Here is a 7500-nt window from a genome sequence, read left to right as displayed (position 1 = left end):
GGCGCCGTGCTTGTGCTGGCGGTGACCATGGCTGCCTGCTCCTTTGGTTCACGATGTCCCCGCCGAAGGCGGCGTACTTTAAAGTACTGCAGCTCGAGCGCACAAGGTGCGCGTGGAATTGTTAGCGGCGCCGTGGTTGTGCTGGCGGTGACCATGGCTGCCTGCTCCTTTGGTTCACGATGTCCCCGCCGAAGGCGGCGTACTTTAAAGTACTGCAGCTCGAGCGCACAAGGTGCGCGGGGAATTGTTAGCGGCGCCGTCGTTGTGCTGGCGGTGACCATGGCTGCCTGCTCCTTTGGTTCACGATGTCCCCGCCGAAGGCGGCGTACTTTAAAGTGCTGCAGCTCGAGCGCACCATGTGCGTGGGGAATTGTTAGCGGGGGCGTCGTTGTGCTGGGGGCTGACTGTCCCTAGTGGGTATAGGATAATGTTAATGTACGGGGATCGCTGGGCGGCACGGACTTGGAGGGCCGAAAAGGCCTGTTTCCGGCTGTATGTGTATGATATGATATGATATGATGCCTGCCTGCTCATTTGGTTCATGATGTCCACGCGGCAGGCGGAATATTTTAAAAGCACTGTTCTGTACGAAGTGCACAATGTCCGTTGGGGAAATGCAGCTGGGGGTCGGTCGACCGGCTGACGACGCCTGCCTGCCGATTTGGTTCACGATGTCCCCGCCGAAGGCGGCATACTTGAAAGTACCGCCGTTCGCGGCGCGCAATTTGCGGGGGGAGGAATTGTTAGTGCACGTCTGTGTGCTAGGTGACGATGCTTGCCGACTTGGTTCATGCCGTCCACGCCGAAGACGGCGCCGTTTAAAGTACTGCCGCTCGAGGTGCACAATTTGCGGGGGAATTGTTAATGGGCGTCGGCGTGCTGGGTGACGATGTGGAGATGTGGAACGCCGAGCCAGATCTATCTTATTTGTTTGCTTGGCCCACTGGACTTTGCGTGGGCTTTGCAACACTGTGTGCTAGGTTAAATCACGGCCAATAGAGTGAGTGTTTTTAATGATCCTGATCTGATAAGGGGACTAGAGGTAAAAGAGCCGTTAGGAGGCAGTGATCACAACACGATAAGTTTTACTCTGCAAATGGAAAGGTAGAAGGGAAAATCGGAAGTGTCTGTATTACAGTATAGCAAAGGGGATTACAGAGGCATGAGGCGGGAGCTGGCCAAAATTGACTGGAAGGAGGCCCTAGCAGGGAAGACGGTAGAACAGCAATGGCAGGTATTCCAGGGAATAATGCAGAGGTTGCAGGATCAATTTATTCCAAAGAGGTGGAAAGACTCTAAGGGGAGTAAGAGACACCTGTGGCTGACAAGGGAAGTCAGGGACAGCATAAAAATTAAGGAGAGGAGGTATAACATAGCAAAGAAGAGTGGGAAGACAGAGGATTGGGACTCTTTTAAAGAGCAACAAAAGTTAACTAAAGAGGCAATGCGGGGAGAAAAGATGAGGTGCGAGGGTAAACTAGCCAATAATATAAAGGAGGATAGCAAAAGTTTTTTTAGGTACGTGAAGAGGAAAAAAATAGTCAAGGCAAATGTGGGTCCCTTGAAGACAGAAACGGGGGAATTTATTATGGGGAACAAAGAAATGGCAGACGAGTTAAACCGTTACTTTGGGTCTGTCTTCACTGAGGAAGATACACACAATCTCCCAAATGTTCTAGGGGCCGGAGAACCTAGGGTGATGGAGGAACTGAAGGAAATCCACATTAGGCAGGAAATGGTTTTGGGTAGACTGATGGGACTGAAGGCTGATAAATCCCCAGGGCCTGATGGTCTGCATCCCAGGGTACCTAAGGAGGTGGCTCTAGAAATAGTGGAAGCATTGGAGATCATTTTTCAATGTTCTATATAGATTCAGGATCAGTTCCTGTGGATTGGAGGATAGCAAATGTTATCCCACTTTTTAAGAAGGGAGGGAGAGAGAAAACGGGTAATTATAGACCAGTTAGTCTGACATCAGTGGTGGGGAAGATGCTGGAGTCAATTAGAAAAGACGAAATTGCTGAGCATTTGGATAGCAGTAACAGGATCATTGCGAGTCAGCATGGATTTACGAAGGGGAAATCATGCTTGACAAATCTACTGGAATGTTTTGAGGATGTAACTAGGAAAATTGACAGGGGAGAGTCAGTGGACGTGGTGTACCTCGACTTTCAGAAAGCCTTCGACAAGCTCCCACATAGGAGATTAGTGGGCAAAATTAGGGCACGTGGTATTGGGGGTAGGGTACTGACATGGATAGAAAATTGGTTGACAGACGGAAAGCAAAGAGTGGGTATAAATGGGTCCCTCTCGGAATGGCAGGCAGTGACCAGTGGGGTACCGCAAGGTTCGGTGCTGGGACCCCAGCTATTTACGATATGCATTAATGACTTAGACGGAGGGATTAAAAGTACCATTAGCAAATTTGCAGATGATACTAAGCTGGAGGGTAGTGTGAATTGTGAGGAAGATGCAATAAGGCTGCAGGATGACTTGGACAGGTTGTGTGAGTGGGCGGATACATGGCAGATGCAGTTTAATGTAGATAAGTGCGAGGTTATTCACTTTGGAAGTAAGAGTAGAAAGGCAGATTATTGTCTGAATGGTGTCAAGTTAGGAGGAGGGGGAGTTCAACGAGATCTGGATGTCCTAGTGCATCAGTCAATGAAAGGAAGCATGCAGGTACAGCAGGCAGTGAAGAAAGCCAATGGAATGTTGGCCTTCGTAACCAGAGGAGTTGAGTATAGGAGCAAAGAGGTCCTTCTACAGTTGTAGCGGGCCCTGGTGAGACCGCACCTGGAGTACTGTGTGCAGTTTTGGTCTCCAAATTTGAGGAAGGATATTCTTGCTATGGAGGGCGTGCAGCGTAGGTTCACTAGGTTAATTCCCGGAATGGCGGGACGGTCGTATGTTGAAAGGCTGGAGCGATTGGGCTTGTATACACTGGTATTTAGAAGAATGAGGGGGGATCTTATTGAAACATATACGATAATTAGGGGATTGGACACATTAGAGGCAGGAAACATGTTCCCAATGTTGGGGGAGTCCAGAACAAGGGGCCACCGTTTAAGAATAAGGGGTAGGCCATTTAGAACGGAGATGAGGAAGAACCTTTTCAGTCAGAGAGTGGTGAAGGTGTGGAATTCTCTGCCTCAGAAGGCAGTGGAGGCCAGTTCGTTGGATGCTTTCAAGAGAGAGCTGGATAGAGCTCTTAAGGATAACGGAGTGAGGGGGTATGGGGAGAAGGCAGGAACGGGGTACTGATTGAGAGTGATCAGCCATGATCGCATTGAATGGCGGTGCTGGCTCGAAGGGCTGAATGGCCGACTCCTGCACCTATTGTCTATTGTCTATTGTCTATAATCAACCACTTTATTTTGCCCGTCTTTGTGACTCCTCTTTGACACGTCGATCACCGCTGAGGCTGTTTTACCTGTTTCCCCTATGTACCGTAAGGTACACTCCTTACATTGAACTGCATACACCCCATTATTTCGCTCACGGGTTATCCTCTGTGCTATCCAGTCTCTCCTGTCACCCTGTTCTATGTTTTTGTCTATTACCCAGTGGGAGCAGGCCCCATATTGACATTAATTTGTAACCCTACTGCTCCCCTCGTCTGCTGGTTTTATCACCATCTCATGTTTATCCCTCAGCTCTGCCGTGGTCTCCCTCTCTTTTTTTCTGGTGAGGTTCGGCCTATCCTTTGTCATGGGCATATCCCAGGCTGTTTTAGTAACGTTCTTTTAAAACGTGTCGTGTTTGTTTGGCTTTACCCACGTTCCAGCATTAGAGGCCAATTTTTGCAATGTTTCCTGGGTGGGATTTGCCGGTTTTACAAATGGTGTCACTATCTCACCCTGCTTCCTGATACCCTTATGGGGTCGGCTCTGTTCTTGCAGAACCCTCGGGTGGTGCAGAGTCTGGGCCTTGTTATCAATATCTTGCCCTGCTTCCCGATACCCTTGCGGGTTCGGCTCTGTTCTTGCAGATCCCTCAGGTGGTGCAGAGTCTGGGCGGCATCGTCACCCAGCACACCGACGCCCACTGAAAATTACCCACGCACAGTGCGCGCCTGGAGCGGCAGTAGTTCAAACTACCCCTACCCCTACCCCTACCCCTACCGCTACCCCTACCCCTACCCCTACCCCTAACCCTAACCCTAACCCTAACCCTAACCCTAACCCTAACCCTAACCCTAACCCTAACCCTAACCCTAACCCTAACCCTAACCCTAACCCTAACCCTAACCCTAACCCTAACCCTAACCCTGACCCTAATGCAGGCAGAGTTATTTATAAAGTGGCCCAGACTCTGCACCACCTGAGGGTTTTGTAACAGAACCAACCCCATAAGGGTTTCAGGAAGCAGGGCAAGATATTGATAACAAGGCGCAGACTCTGCACCACCTCAGGGTTCTGCAAGAACAGAGCCGACCCCATAAGGGCATCAGGAATCAGGGCAAGATATTGATAAAATGGCCCAGACTCTGCACCACCTGAGGGTTCTGCAAGAACAGAGCCGACCCCATAAGGGCATCAGGAAGCAGGGCAAGATATTGGTAACAAGGCCCACGGGGAAGGCGGCATACTTTGGGGTTATTTTGTAGTGAGTTTTGAAGGCATGTGCTAGTGTTACGCATACCGAGGGCGCGCAAAGTTCGGCGCGCCCGGGCCAAAACGCCTCTGCTGGCCGCGGCCGAGTCGGCCGACGGATTGCCACGGACTTGCTTGACGACCTGTCACTCTCCGTGCATCGGTTGCACGCCCGGTTCGTCCTTTCCATTTGTTTCATGATGTACACGCGGCAGGCGGAATATTTTAAAAGCACTGTTCTGTTCGAAGTGCACAATGGCCGTTGGGGCAATGCAACTGGGGGTCGGTCGACCGGCTGACGACGCCTGCCTGCCGATTTGGTTCACGATGTCCCCGCCGAAGGCGGCATACTTGAAAGTACTGCCGTTCGCGGCGCGCAATTTGCAGGGGGGAGGAATTGTTAGTGGACGTCTGTGTGCTGGGTGACGATGCTTGCCGACTTGGTTCATGCCGTCCACGCCGAAGACGGCGCCGTTTAAAGTACTGCCGCTCGAGGTGCACAATTTGCGGGGGAATTGTTATTGGGCGTCGGCGTGCTGGGTGACGATGTGGAGATGAGGAACGCCGAGCCAGATCTATCTTATTTGTTTGCTTGGGCCACTGGACTTTGCATGGGCTTTGCATCATTGTGTGCTACGTTAAATCACGGCCAATTGAGTGAGTATTTTTTATTCAACCACTCTATTTTGCCCGTCTTTGTGACTCCTCTATGACACGCCGATCACCGCTGACGTGTTAATCTGCGTGTTAGGTATCTCGGGGGTCAGTTGGACGGACAGATGTGTAAGGGTTTTGTTCGGAAGGATCGTTGAGTGTAAACGGTGAACGGGGGTTAAAGGCCCTGAGGTTTCAATCCTCTAAAGAATGTAAAAGGTCTGACGCGTTAGCTAGCAGCTAATGAGGTGAACCTAGCAGCTAATGAGGCTCTCTCTCTCTCACGGCCCCGGGACTCCCTCCCTCCCTCCTCCCTCTTGGAACCCTCCCTGCGTGGGGGGGGGGGGCACGAAGAAAAAGAGGGTATAAGAAGAATCCAGTGGAAGGAGTAGGGACTGGGGGCGAGGTCAGACAGCCTATCCGGCTAATAAAGCATCATGAGGTTAGGTATAAACTCTGATGACTGCATAAACTCGCCCCTAATGGGGGGGGGGGGGGCACTCTCTCCCCCACCCCTCTCTCCCCAGTGCCACTCCCTCCGACCCCCCCCCCACTCTCTTCGTGTCGCTGGGCCCGCCCGGCACGGCCCCGAGGATCACTCCCCGCGCGGCAACGGGACACCGGGTCGCCGGGCCCGCAGGGTCGTCAGTCGGGCGGGGGGGGGGGAGGGTGGCCATGCCAGCAGCAGGAGAGGTTTCCAACGAACCCGCGACCGCAGCAGGACCGCCCTCGGCAGACATTTGGACCCAGCGGGTCCGTTCGGGATGGTTGCCGGGCCCGCAGCAGAGGTTTCCTTCCACCCAACGGGGGGGGGGGGGGGGGGGGGGGCGGGGCTGCCCATCTTCCCGCTCGAAGCAACGGCCTCACCCTAACGGCCTCACCCTAACAACCCTCACCCTGACCCTAAACCGCTCGGTTCATGACTTCTCTCCGTTTGGTTCATGAATTCGCCATTTAGTTCACGACTTCTCCTGTTGGTTCCTGACTTCTACCTCGTGGTTCGTGATTCCGGCGGGTAGGTGGGGTGCCCGGATACTCTCGGCGAAAGGTGTTCAAGTGGCAACGGCGGTCCCGTAGATAAGACGGGTTCGGATGCTCGAGCGTGTCGAGTAAGCGCCGGATCGGCGCCGGGCGCCCCCGGCCGGCTGGCTTGCCCCCCCCCCACCCCCCCCCCCCCCCCCTGGCGGCAGAAACGTGTATCGCGCCAGTGCCGCCGCTGAGGTCGAGATTGGCCGCCTCGACCGTTCGAAGCGTCGCAATTCCGGCGGGACTTCCGAACGCTCGTACCGCCAAGTCAGCCGCGACATTCGAGAATTGCACTAAGTCCGAAAGCTGGCGTCGCTTCTTTTTTGCCCGCCGCAGGTTAACGATTTGACGGCGGAAGTCGAGGAGGTCCGATGTGCGGCCTTCAGCGGGGCCGCGGCGCGCCTTTCCCGCCAGGCCTATCGGCCCGTCTCCCGCCGGCCAGAAAATGGCATTTCTTGTCCGGGCGGTCCCGATCACGGTTAACGACTTACCACCGGAAGTCTCTATGACCCCGCAGTTTGCGGCCCCGCGGCGGGCGTCAGTGCGACACGACCGGACGGACGACCGGGCCGACTCCCGCCGACCTCAAAACGGTTTGTTTTGCGCGAAGATGGAGGTGGCGTGCCCGGAGATTTTCGGGAACACGATTTTCAGAGACACTTAGAAAAGATTGTGTGGTGAGGTGCAAAAATGTCAGGGAAGAAAAACCGAAGGGACACAAAAAGATCGGTAAAAGTAGCGCGACTCTGGGCGAGAGTCGGCGGACTCATTGACGGACATTGGTAATACAGTGAGAGTATTTTTTGCACCGAGTTCGAAGTGTGTGCCGGGCAGGCACCGAACCCCACCGAGACTGGCCCAGGCTGTGTGTCCTCTTGGAAAAACCCTCTGTTTCCGATCGATCTGGTGCCGCGTGTCTCACCGCAGGAGAGGCCGAGCGGGCCAGCGGACAAACAAAGGCCGCTGGTGTTTCAGGCTCGTTTGCCAGACTCCACAACGGGCGGGTCCTGCCGCGCGAGCGGTCAGGAACGAGACACGGCCAGGGTGAAAGTCCTGGGCGCGGGTGAGAACCGCAAGGCTCCACACCCACCGGCGTGAGGTGGTTCCGGTCGTCGGCCGGCCGGTGTGCGATTTCCCTTCCGGGCCACCGAATCGCCTCCCCTCTTGCGGTGTGAGTCCTCCGCGGACTTGGTACTCCAGTGGCCCGAGTCAAGCCTCCGAGGTC

This window comes from Rhinoraja longicauda, unplaced genomic scaffold (genome assembly GCF_053455715.1).
Source record: "Rhinoraja longicauda isolate Sanriku21f unplaced genomic scaffold, sRhiLon1.1 Scf000379, whole genome shotgun sequence".
NCBI classification, from domain to species: Eukaryota; Metazoa; Chordata; class Chondrichthyes; order Rajiformes; family Arhynchobatidae; genus Rhinoraja; species Rhinoraja longicauda.
This window is presented reverse-complemented; position numbering follows the sequence as displayed.